Raw genomic sequence first — 13,430 nt, forward strand, 5'->3', positions numbered from 1 at the left:
AGATGGGACTCTCCCTTCGCGACCTGAAAGTGTGTGCAACAACTTTGTACGGCTTTTCAGGAGAAGGAACTGCCTGTATGGGATCCATTGAGATCCCCGTGACCTTGGGAGACTATCCAGTCTCGGTGACCAAGATAATGGAGTTCGTGGTAGTAGACTTACCATCTGCCTACAATGTGCTGCTCGGGAGACCCGCCCTGGTCGGGCTGGGGGCAGTTTCATCAGTAAGGCATCTAGCCCTTAAGTTCCCGACCCCTAGCGGAGTCGGGACATTAAAAGGAGACCAGTTGGCAGGGAGAGAAGGCTATAGCATCTCCTTGAGGGGAAAGAAACAAACAAACGCTCAAGCACTCGTTATCATACAAAACAAAGACGGAACGGTTTTAGAAATTGACGAGGAGATTGATCCGAGGATTGAGGAGAAAGTTGACCTCGAACCTTTAGAGGAGCTCGAAGAAATTCAGCTCGAGGAAACTGATCCCTCGAAAAAGGTGAAGGTCGGAAAACACCTCCAAGATGAGACAAAATAGCAATTAATTTGCTTTCTGAAGAAAAACCAGGATGTCTTCGCATGGTCACACTCAGATATGGTGGGGATAAGCCCGAATGTAGCAAGCCACGCACTAAACATAGACAAAAGCTTTCCTCCGATGCAACAAAAGCGAAGACAGAAAGAAAGCACTGAAGGAGGAGGTCGACAGGTTAAAGGCAAATAGATTCATTAGGGATGCCTTTTACCCTCACTGGGTAGCCAATCCGGTGTTGGTCCCGAAGCCCAATGGGACGTGGAGAACCTGTATTGACTACTCAGATCTCAACAAAGCTTGCCCAAAAGACTGTTTTCCGTTACCAAGGATTGACCAGCTCGTGGATGCCACGGCGGGGCACGGCCTGATGTCATTCATGGATGCCTATTCTGGATATAACCAGATTCCCATGCATGCCCTCGACCAAGAACATACGAGCTTCATCACGGATAAAGGGCTATATTGCTATAATGTCATGCCATTCGGGCTCAAAAATGTTGGAGCCACATACCAGCGGCTCGTAAAGATGATGTTTTCAGAACAAATAGGGAACAACATGGAGGTTTATGTTGATGACATGCTTGTAAAGTTTCGACTCAACAAGAACCATGTTAATGATCTCGAAGAGTGCTTCGGCGTGCTCAGGAAGTACAACATGAAGCTAAATCCTCAGAAGTGCACTTTCGGGGTATCTTCAGGAAAATTTCTGGGCTTTATTGTGAACTCTCGTGGAATCGAGGCTAACCCCGACAAGATCAAGGCCCTGATTGACATGCCCTCGCCTCGAAGGCACAAAGATGTCCAAAGTCTGACTGGCAGGATGGTAGCCCTAAGCAGATTCATCTCGAAATCTACGGATCGTGGTCTTCCATTTTTCAACTTATTGAGAGGAGGTAAGAAGTTTGAATGGACAGAAGAATGCGAGCTGGCCTTTCAGGAGCTCAAAAAGCACCTTGCGGAACCACCCATCCTGTCAAAACCTGAAACGGGGGAAATACTGTACCTGTACCTTTCAACTACCGAACACGCGATAAGTGCAGTGCTCGTCCAAGAAGAAGAGAGGGTGCAAAGACCTGTTTACTACATCAGTAAAAGATTACTGGGGGCAGAGTCAAGATATCCATTAATGGAGAAACTCGTGCTCAGTGTGATTCATTCATCCCGTAAGCTCCGCCCCTACTTTCAGGCACATCCCATCCATGTGCTGACTGATCAACCACTTAGACAAGTCCTGTCTAAACCAGAAGCTTTAGGTCGACTTCTTAAATGGGCTGTCGAGCTCGGACAGTTCGAGATCACCTACCACCCAAGAACAACCATTAAGGCACAGGCATTGGCGGACTTTATAGTGGAACGTACGGGTATAGCCGACGACGAGGTAATAACCACGGCCCACGAGCTGTGGAAACTTTACGTCGATGGCTCGTCAAATGAAAATGGAGCAGGGGCAGGGGTCATTTTGGTTACCCCCGCAGGAAGCAGATTTCATTCTGCCCTAAGATTTGGCTTTAAAGCATCGAATAATGAGGCCGAATACGAGGCTCTACTCGTGGGACTTTGTATAGCTAAGGAGCTCAAAGCTAAAGCTATACATTGCTACAGTGACTCCCAGCTAGTGGTTAACCAAATCTTGGGTGAATACCAGGCTCGCGGCACGAGAATGGCAGCTTATTTGGAGAAGGCAAAATCCGCGTTAGAGTGTTTCGAATTCTATACAATTGAACAGGTTCCCCGCGAGCAGAACTCGAATGCAGATGCCTTAGCTCGACTCGCCACGTCCACCGAAAACGAAGAGCTGAATGTTGTACCCATAGAACACCTATCAGCACCGAGCATTAACGAGCCAGAAGAGGAAGATGTGTGTATGATCGAAACAGAGCCGACCTGGATGACCCCGATAGTTGATTATCTCGAAAACGGAGTTCTTCCAAAAGATCGGAACCAAGCTCGAAAATTGATGTATCAGCTTCCCCGTTACACAATTTTGGATGGAAGGCTATACCGAAGGGGATATTCCATGCCGTTACTCAGGTGCGTAACCCCTCCCGAAGCTAAGAAAATCATTGAAGAAATTCATGAAGGGTTCTGCGGAGATCACACTGGGGGGCATAGCCTATCCAAGAAGATCATACGCCAGGGATATTTCTGGCCAACCATTAAAACAGATTCTTTCGAGTATGTGAAGAAATGCGACAAATGCCAGAGATTCGCCACGATACCCCGAGCCCCACCATCCGAGCTGACCATGTTGACATCCCCATGGCCTTTCGCGGTATGGGGCATCGACCTCATAGGCTCTCTCCCGACTGGTAAGGGCGGAGTGAAATATGCTGTAGTCGCCGTGGATTACTTCACAAAATGGACGGAGGCTGAACCATTGGCAACTATAACTTGAAAGAAGATCCTTGATTTCGTAGTAAAGAGCATCGTGTGCCGATACGGAGTGCCGAGGAAGATCGTATCCGACAACGGAACCCAGTTTGATTGCGACTTGTTCACCAACTTTTGTGCAAAAGAACGACATAATAAAGAGTTTTTCATCAGTGGCTCACCCTCAAGCGAATGGCTAGGTCGAAGCTGTGAACAAAACTCTCAAGAGTTCTCTAAAGAAAAAGTTGGAGGAAGCAAAGGGATGGTGGCCCGAAGAATTTCCCCAAGTCCTTTGGGGATACAGGACCACGGCTCGAACCTCAACAGGACATACCCCGTTCTCTCTAGCATACGGCTGCGAGGCAATGTTGCCCATAGAAGTCGAAATCCCAACGATCCGAACTCAGATTTACGACCAAAGTTCAAACCACACTCAGCTCGAAGAAACCCTAGACTTGATTGAAGAAAAAAGAGAAGAGGCTCAGCTGAGAAATGCCGCCTACCAGCAACGAACTGCCAGATATTTCAACAGGAGGGTTTGAGATCGAAAGTTCAAAATGGGAGATCTGGTGTTGAGACGCGTATTCTTGGCAACTCGAGATCCGGCACCTGGGGTGCTCGTGCCGAATTGGGAAGGACCATACCAAATAGAGTCAGTCATCCGACCTGGTGTATACAAACTCGCGAGATTAGATGGGAGCATGGTACCGCGAGCATGGAATGGAGAACACCTTAGACCTTACTATCAGTAGTGTAGGAAAAGTGTTGCCTGTAACCATGAATTTCTATTTGTATTAGCTCGTCTGTTTTTGAATTTCATCAAATAAAAGATCCATTTCGTCCAAATATGTTATTTCTTTTTATTTTTGCAATCTCTCTTAATTTAATAACCTATGGTCACACTCATAGGATATTAAGGGGGCATCATTGGTACATATACCATCAGCTTAAAAAAAAAATAACATATACAAAAACATATAAAGTATTTGGATATAACCAAATACGCGAGCTTAGATAGTTCGGACATAACCGAATTATCAAAAACATATAAAGTATTTGGATATAACCAAATACGCGAGCTTAGATAGTTCGGACATAACCGAATTATCAAAAACATATAAAGTATTTGGATATAACCAAATACGCGAGCTTAGATAGTTCGGACATAACCAAATTATCAAAAATATAAAGTATTTGGATATAACCAAATACGCGAGCTTAGATAGTTCGGACATAACCGAATTATAAAAAACATATAAAGTATTTGGATATAACCAAATACGCGAGCTTAGATAGTTCGGACATAACCGAATTATCAAAAATATAAAGTATTTGGATATAACCAAATACGCGAGCTTAGATAGTTCGGACATAACCGAATTATCAAAAACATATAACGTATTTGGATGTAACCAGATACGCGAGTTTAGATAGTTCGGACATAACCGAATTATCAAAAACCAAAAACATTTGGAGTTAACCAGATGTGCAAACTTAACAAGTTTGGAACAAACCAGCCAAAAAACTAATCGATGATAAGTAGGAACCTAAACCTATTTCGAAATAAGTCGAGATCGAGGCTGGAATATCTTAAAGAAAAATAGTTTCGAACTCTTAACCTTGGAGCAAAGACTGAGGATGAGGAAAAGTGACTAAGAAAATAAGATATAACCAAATCATTCACATTACATACCATATAAGTACTTTTGGGTTCATGGTTAAAGTAATATCCGACTTTGAAAAATAACGAGGTCGGAAGCGGATAATTTGAACAAACTGTGGATGAATGCATTGAGCTTTGAACCTAAATCCACAATATGTTTGTATGATAAATAAACATAAATGATTCATCCATAAAAAATATGCAAAATATTTCGAGCCAAGAAATGTAAAGCATATATAAGTAATATTTAAAGAAATTGTATCAGTCCCGTGGGCATAAATTAAAATAATTACAAGAATAAGGGGACGCAGCCCCAATAGATGATTTCCCCGAGATCAGATTTAAGGAAGAGGAATCTCCTTGGCCTTCTCAGCATCAGCAGCATCGGATCCCTCAGGACGAATAGCATGGCTGTCCTCCTGGGCTCCCTCCGAAACGGCCTCCCGAGCAGCCTCTTCCTTCTTGAGCCGAGCATTCCACCAGTCAAGAAGTGTCACCTCGTGAGGACCTAAGAAGCTGGTGTCCAGATCTTCATTGTAGGCCCACATTCGGTACATGGCCGAGTCAGCCGCTTGATCCTTCTTCTCTTTGTACTCAGCAAGGAGACGAGCTTTTTCCTCCTCCATGATGTCAAAGGTGGCAGCCTTTTCCTCTTCAAGCTTCTTGTTGGTCTCCTGGAGCTGGGTGATCTCCTTCTTATGCTCCTCGAGCTCAGCCTTCAGCTTCCCGAGCTCGGTGGCCATGCCCTCACGTTCCTTGGCTCCTGCCTCAATCTTCGCATTCGCTGCCTTCAGATCATCGCTCGCTTTGAGGTGGAGATCCTTCGCCTCTTGAGCATGAGACTTGCTCGAATGAATCTCGTTGTTCAACTTATAATTGAGCTGGGCGGTAAAGGCAAGAGACTGAAAAAGAAAAGGTCATCATTAACACCAAGTCTGTGTGATTATAACCAAGAAGAAGGACTATAGAAGGATACTTACCGCGGCAGCGAGCTCGATACTCTTCTCATAGAGGACAGTGCAGTCTTGGGTATCGTTCAAGCATTGCCATTGGGGAGCTTCGAGACTACCAAAGCTCTGGCCGATCCGGGACATGACATCCGAGACCAGCGTAGATCCATGGGACCCAGCGGCATTGTCGACCACATATGCATCCATGTGGGTGGAAACCGATAGCTTCTGAGCTCGAGAAGCAGAAGGCCTTCTAGAAGGTGGACCTAAGGATGACTGAACCACCACAGGAGGTTGGGACTCAACCATAACAGAGGGACCGACCAGCGAAGTCGGCGCCACTGCAGAGGCGACGACCTGCGAGGACGGCGCCGTTGTGGAAGCGCCGACCTGGGAAGTCACCGCAGCGATGGAGCTCGAAACCGGCGGAGCAGGAGGAGGGGTTTTCTTGGACCTCTTGGGGCCCTTGCCCGGCCAGTCGATCTTCAGCGACCCCGCTCTGGTACGCTTGCTCCTCTGGCGCCAGCACCGTCGATGATGTTGTCGAGGTCGGAATCCATCTTGCCTGCACAAGTCACAACACAGAGTGAGTTAATAAAAGAGAAGCATACAAGTTGTTTCAGTATCACAGACATATAAAGTGATGATAGAAGAAACCTAACTGGAACTCTCCCCCGACCTCAAGCTTGGGGACCATGAAATTCCCCCGTCTTCAGAGGAGGCGGGGGGAGTGCCTTCCCTATATGTGGGTGATAATCTCGAAAGGTCCCTATAATTGTTGGTCCTGTACTGAACAGATATCCCGTTCCACATCTCGTCCGTGGTATACATGGTGTCGTATTTCCCGAGCCCACTATCAAACCTATGGACACAGTCATCTACCCAACTCCATATGTAGAAGTGGTATCTATCCTGTGGGCATGAGACTAACCTATTGGGCTTATGTTTTAGTAAGGTGGGGGACCACATTCTCGAGGTAGGAAGGGCTTTACCTTCATCCGAATCTGAGCTCGAGGCTTCATCATTAGCCTTATTCCCCGACAGCGGACTCCTCAGGCGAACTGGAAGTGGCGGCCTCGTTTCTCTCCTCGGAGGAAGGGCGCCTGTGGGCAGGGGCACCTGCTCCCAGTGTTCATATTTTTTATTGGACCAGTCAAAGGTGGACTGGCCCTCCCCCAAAAGTCCACACTTTCGGAGCCAATCCTCGTGTAAAAGGTATAAGAGAGACCTCTTGCCATGGGGGAGTTGGAGCAGGGTCTCTCTATGCTCCTTCATTGTCTCGTCAGGAGTGGGACGCTGAAAATTGGCTGAAAGACAAGACATATTTCTACTAAGTACGGATCTAAAAGCTAAAATCTCAAGCACAGAAATAAAGATAACGAGAATACTTACGAATCCTCCTGAACGAGTAGTGTCGAGACGGGGACAGACCGTCTGTCCAGAAGAAGGCCTTTTTGAAATCAGGCGGATGGTTGGGAAGATCTTCAAAGACCTTCTTCTCCTTGGGATAGCTCGAGAGATAATAAAAGTCATCCCCTCCCCGAGCTCGGGAGGGGTTACTTTTCAGACAAAAGAGATACAAAATCTCTTGAGGCGAAGGCCCGTTCCACCCCATCTCGTGGTATAAGGACCTCAGGGCAGACAGCACCCTGTAAGAATTGGTGTTAAGTTGGAACGGGGCCAACCCAACGAAATCCGTGAAGTCCTTGAAAAAAGACTTCAAGGGCAACAATGCTCCCGCCCTCATGTGCTCCTGGCTCCACGCCGCGTACTTCAACCTGGCGTCATGGCCCCCAGGGGCGAAACAGCTCCGTTCATGGTTGGCCAGAGCTCGACACTTCAAGGAGCCTGACAGGCTGAGGCCATGGAGAGCCAGGATTTCAGTTATCTGAGTAGTTGTGGTAACTGAGCTCCAATAGTGCTCGGCCTCAAACATTTCTCTCCTCGGCTGCGAGGAAGATGGTTCCCCCATTAGTGAAAAACGGAGCTCTCCTGGATGGTATGCGACAGTTACCCTTAGTGCAGGGTCGAGGGGAGTCGGCCTAGGTCCCGAATTGGATTCCGGATAGAGGGCCTCCCAAAGAAATCTCCTCTTCCCCTCTATGACCTCGTCTATCTGGCGGTGGTAATGAGCTCGAATGTCCTCCTGCTCGCGCGCAAGCTCGTATTCCCTTATCCGACGTTGATTCCGGGCGAACATCGATTCTGGGCTCGGGGTTTTTGGCTCGTAAGGGATTGCCAGCAACGACCCCCACCGTCTTTCCAGATTCTGTGACATCTAGCGAGAAAGAAAAAATGGTGAGGGCCATGCATGCAAGAGTTGTGAGCTCGAAGTTACGAGCTCGGAGTTTAGGAACAAAACAAGGCATATATTAAGACCCTTATTAGAGGGTCTGGACGTGCGTTCCACGAAAAGGGAGGGAGAGTGGATAATTTTTCGAAGATCCCGAAAATCAAGGGAAAAAAGAGTGGCGGTTAGCCAGAAAAGGTAGCCTTGGGTTTCATGCATTAGCCAAAGCCAAAGTTTTTTACCAGAAATCTTGGCGAACAAGAAATGTCTCTTAAAATTTTAAAACCCAGAAAATAGGAACCTTGTTCAAACATCAAAACTGGGTATGAACCAGTGATGCAAATTCTGTGTTGGGAATCTAAAAAAAAACACAAGAGCCTATCGGATAGAAATCTCCTATCATATTATGCTAAAGATGTAAACTAGTACACACACAGACACAGCAAGAACAGCATGAGCAAAAACTAACAAAATGAAAAACAAAGGTTGCATACTTACACATGAATGGCGATTGCAGAGAGATTGTCGATTGAAGGAGAGGTTGCAAATAAGAACTCACGGACTCGAACAAACCAGGGTTTCTTTGTTTCTTTGGCTGAGAAAACATGCACGGGATAGAAACTGTATAGGAAGGTCTCTGGTTTTGATTTATCTTCTTTTCTTGCTCCTGGTGAACGGAAATAAAAAAGAAGATGAAGAGTGGGGTCTCAAATATATAGATGAAAAAAGGGAATTAATCCGGGACGTTGAACGAAATCCTTGTAAAATCCAACGGTCAGGGGTCATGACAAGATGGCGCCGAAAAGGTGGCAGACGAATGATCGTGGGCACGTTTCCAAGGTACTCAAGTACCAAAAATGAGCAATACCCATCTGACGCGTGTCCATTTTCAAAAGTGTATGACGGTACAGTTCTCAAAGAAAGTAGTTCAAAAGTTTCCTTCTCTTAGGATTCGAACAAATACTTTTGAGGGGGCAAGATGTTATACCCAGATTTCGAGCTATGTTAAATATGACCTCGAAAGTTGGATTCGCAGCAAGTGGATTCATAGGGTTTAAAGTATGCTCCAGGATTGAATATCGAGCCTTCAAGGCTCGATACGACCTCGAACATGGCGACCTCGAAATATTCATGATCTCGAAAGGTAGCCTCTGAGATCGATTCATCATCGGGGATGATATCGGATCAAGGGTTCCGAGCCTGACGCGCGTACGACCTCGAAGCCAAGTGACCTCGGGAGATGTCATTAGCTCGAAAGCTGACGAGAAATCTGGGAAGCTAAAGCCTTGGAGATATGTGATAAAAACCTTGAATATCTATAAGTGTTGTCCATACGAGATGTAATCCCCATTTATTGCTGTAAATCCCCTAGAATCGTGAGATATTATTTGGTCAGTTATACGTCCCCTGGTTTTCAGGGGACGTTTCCTTTTATATTTGATTATAGGCATTTAAAGCCATTTAATTTATTTACACAAAAAGAGTAACTACCCAAAATATGTGGGATAGTATTCCGCAGCCTTCTCTATAAATAGAGAGGTCATGCACCATTGTAATGGACCGAAATTCTGAACCTTGAGAGAAAACTCTGAAGAATTCATCCTTGAAGGATTTTCAGAGACAATCTTGAGTATTAATAACAGAGACTCGTGGACTAGGCAGATTTAACTGCTGAACCACGTAAAAATCGTGTGTTTGTATTGTTATATTTCAATTGACCATTATCAGTTATTGTTTACGTGCTCTCCGTTCATTGTTGACGAAAAACGGCGTCAACACAGAAGTCATAAATATGTGGCAAATAAGAGAGAGAACAATTATACCGTAAATTTCTAATGAATTTATATAACCGTATATTTAGATTTTTTTTCTCAAATACGATACAATTTATAATTTTCCCAAAAAAAAATAAAAAAACTGTGCCGAACTAAGTTAATCCACTCATCTAAATCCGGTTGGGAAATGTAAATATGAAGAAAAAATGTATCATCGATGTTCATTTAATATTTATTTAAATGAGTAAATCATAGCTAAAATATCTAATGTTTTCAAAAAATTCTACTTTATTATTCAATTTTTTTTATGTAAATATATTCAATGTCTTCAAAATGTTGCACTTTTATACTCAAATTTTTTTTATGGTAAATATACTTAATATTTTTAAAATGTTACACTTTTATACCTATTTTTTATTATTTTGATAAATAATAAAAAAAATGAAGGAAAAATATAGTGTTTTAATTATTTTAAATTATTTTCTCTTTCTTATTCTTTCTCAAAATAATTATTTTAAATTGGACATTAATAAATGTTTTATTAAAATTAATAAAAATAATTTAAATAATTAAAATTTTATATATTTTCATCAATTTAAAATATAATTTTTTTAAAAAAAATAAAGAAAAATATAAGTTTAATTATTTTGATTAATTTTACTAATCTTAATTTTTTTTATTATTTTGAAAGTAAAAATAATATAAAATTTTAAAAATAACTAGAATCCTATATTTTTCCTTCACTGTCTTATTATTTCTTAAAATAATTTTAAAAAATAGATATAAAAATACAACATTTTAAAAACATTAGGTATATTTACCGCAAAAAAAAATTGTTATAAAAGTGTAACATTTTGAAGATATTGAATATATTTACCGCAAAAAAAAAAGATTGGATATAAAAGTGTAACATTTTAAAAATATTGAGTATTTTAGCCACCATTTACTCTATTTAAAATATGAAAAAAAAAATCTCATTTTATTACTCACACACTAAAAAAGTAAAAAGTCTATATTTATAATTGATGCTGATACTAAAAATATTAAAAATAGCATAAAAGTGATAAAAAAACAACTAATTAAGGTTGATCGAAATATGTACCATGTTATATTATATGTTAAATTTGGTAAAAACTTTAACATGTGCTACACTATTGGAATAACATTTTTTATTAAATATAATATATTTTAATATTACACTACTTTTTTTTTGTCAAGACTAATTTAGCACTCCATTAAAGATGCTTATAATAACGGATTTTGGCTTCTCATATTCTAAGTGAAAACATATAGAAGAAGAGCTTAAGTTGGTATTATATACTAAACAAATATATATACTCAGAACCAAAAAATATATGATACGGAAAGGTGAAATACTTTTTAATTTTTTTTAAAGTAATCAAATTTTAGTGATCATTATATTTAAAAATAATGCAAATTATATACTTCATTAAAAATGAAACGTTGAACTTAAGTTTCCTAATAAAATAACTTCATTAATTTTAAATGTTTATACTAAAAATAATTAAAAGTATTTCAAATATTTTGTAAAATTCAAATTTTATGAATCATTGTGTCTAAAAGAAATTAATATTAAAGAAATAATTCCAAAAAGTTTATTGATAAATTAACTAAATAACATAAATATCAATCCTAATTGTTTCATTCCACTTATAATATTAAATCTTCATTCACATTTTTTTTCTACACTAACACTCACCCACACTAACACTCATATCTCATATGAGGTTTCAATGTTGTAAAGAGTTTAAACATTATAAAGAGTTGGCAATAAATGTGTTGACAAGGAATGTGGGACTAAATGAGATGGCAATATTTGAATAAATGCTTTTGCCTTTGCTATGGAAATTTATATTCACACACATTATATTGAACTTAATCACCCATTTGTTATGCAAATTTTCTTATACCAATTTACTAATATTTAAATAATAAACATTCAAAGTTTATTTACCACTTTATTATGCCCATTTTATTTTTAATCAATCACGTTTCTATTACATACTATTATAAAGGATTTTGATTGAAGATTGCATTATCCATTTCGGGTAAAATAAAAATAAAATCGACTCATCTACTCTCACATACATAATGACCCATTTGGTTAAACTTATTTTAAGCTACTTTTAGCTTTTAGGATTAAAAAAATACTTTTAAGAGTGTTTGAGTAAAAAATAAAAAGTATTTTTTAATTTAAAATGTCTTTTTGGAGAAGCTAAGATTCCTAGCTTTTTAAAAAAAATCTTTATGAGAAACTATTTTTTAAATTAGAATAATTTTAGTATTCCTAATTTACTCATAAAAAAGATTTTTTTTTAATAATGTCCAAACACTTCAAAAAGAACTTTTTATTAAAAAAATATATTTGAATAATAGTTATCCAAACAGGAAAAAATAAACTAAAGCTTCTACTTATTTTATACTTTTAGCTATAAGCAATAGAAATTTTTTTATCAAACGGGGCCAAAAAATTGTGAAAATTATATATACTATTCTAGACGGGACTAAAATGGAGTTGGGTTAAATGATTATTCTCTACAATATGATTGGTATTGAGAGGTGTTGCCTCATATTATTAAGGCCTGAACTAATAGTGTCTTACTAATCATTTTGTTCGTATTGGCTTTGACAACATAATGTCTCGACAATCATTTTGGTTGTCTCGGTATAATTTTTGCTTGTTCAATTCGAAAATAATTTGAACCAGAGAGGGAAGTGAGGCATTCATTTCACATTTCTAGTTTTGAGAGCACTTGTATTTCAGAGAGGTTTTGAGAGAGAACTAATCTATGGGTTTGTAACTCTTTTCTTCTAATTATTCTTGATACACAATTGGAGATCTGAGATTGATTGTTTTAGATTTTTGTAATTACATTGGTGGTCATAATCTTCTCTATATTTCATAGTAAGTTATCTAGAGTTTTATCTTATTGGATGTAGGTTTAAAAAGTATATTGCTTTTGTCTACTGAACCAAGTAATCTTGGTGTTGTGTTTTTTATGCTTTTGTTTTGTTGTTTGTGTTTATTTTTTCATCTAATCTCTTGGGTTAACATTTGAGATTTAGTTGAAGGACATGAACATATATGAATTTTGGAGTTAAAGAACAAGAACACTTAACTATATTGGTTTTGGTTGAAGATTGGTAAAAAAAAATATATATATATATATATATATATATATAATAACAAAACACCAATCCTTAACATGCAATTTGGAGTCGTTTACTGATCTTGCATTGATTGGTAGCTACCTACTTATTTTTATACTCCAGCTTTATCTGTGTGAACTGTGCCTTAATCTATGAGAAATTTGAGTTTCTATGCTTAATGGGGGTTGGTAAGTAAAAAGAATGCTCGACATTTTGAACATTTTAAAATGATGCCACTTGTTGCTATTATACCCAAAATACCCATGGGAAAATTTTCCCTCCCACTTCCTCTTCTCTCTTCTTTCTTCTCTTTTCCCTCCCACTCTTTCACTTCACGACACCACCAACACCACCACCCATGACAGCGACAACACCACCAACACCAGAAAAACCTCTATAACTTCATCCATATTGTAGAAATAAACACATTACTCAAAGAAACATACATTTTGAGGATTCTTGGAGTAGAAATTTATGGGTAAATAATTTTTTCTTAAATACTTGGATGAGTGATGTTTCCTTCAATATTTTTGGGCATTTCGAACAGATCTAAGCATTCTTTGAACAAATTGTTGGTTTGTTTTTATTTTTTTAATATGTGTTTTTTGCATTTTTTATGGGTTTTTGTATGCTCGATGGTTGCTTGATGCATGCTCGATACAACCTCGATGGTGTTGATCATTA

The sequence above is a fragment of the Humulus lupulus genome, chromosome X (genome assembly GCF_963169125.1).
Source record: "Humulus lupulus chromosome X, drHumLupu1.1, whole genome shotgun sequence".
NCBI lineage: Eukaryota > Viridiplantae > Streptophyta > Magnoliopsida > Rosales > Cannabaceae > Humulus > Humulus lupulus.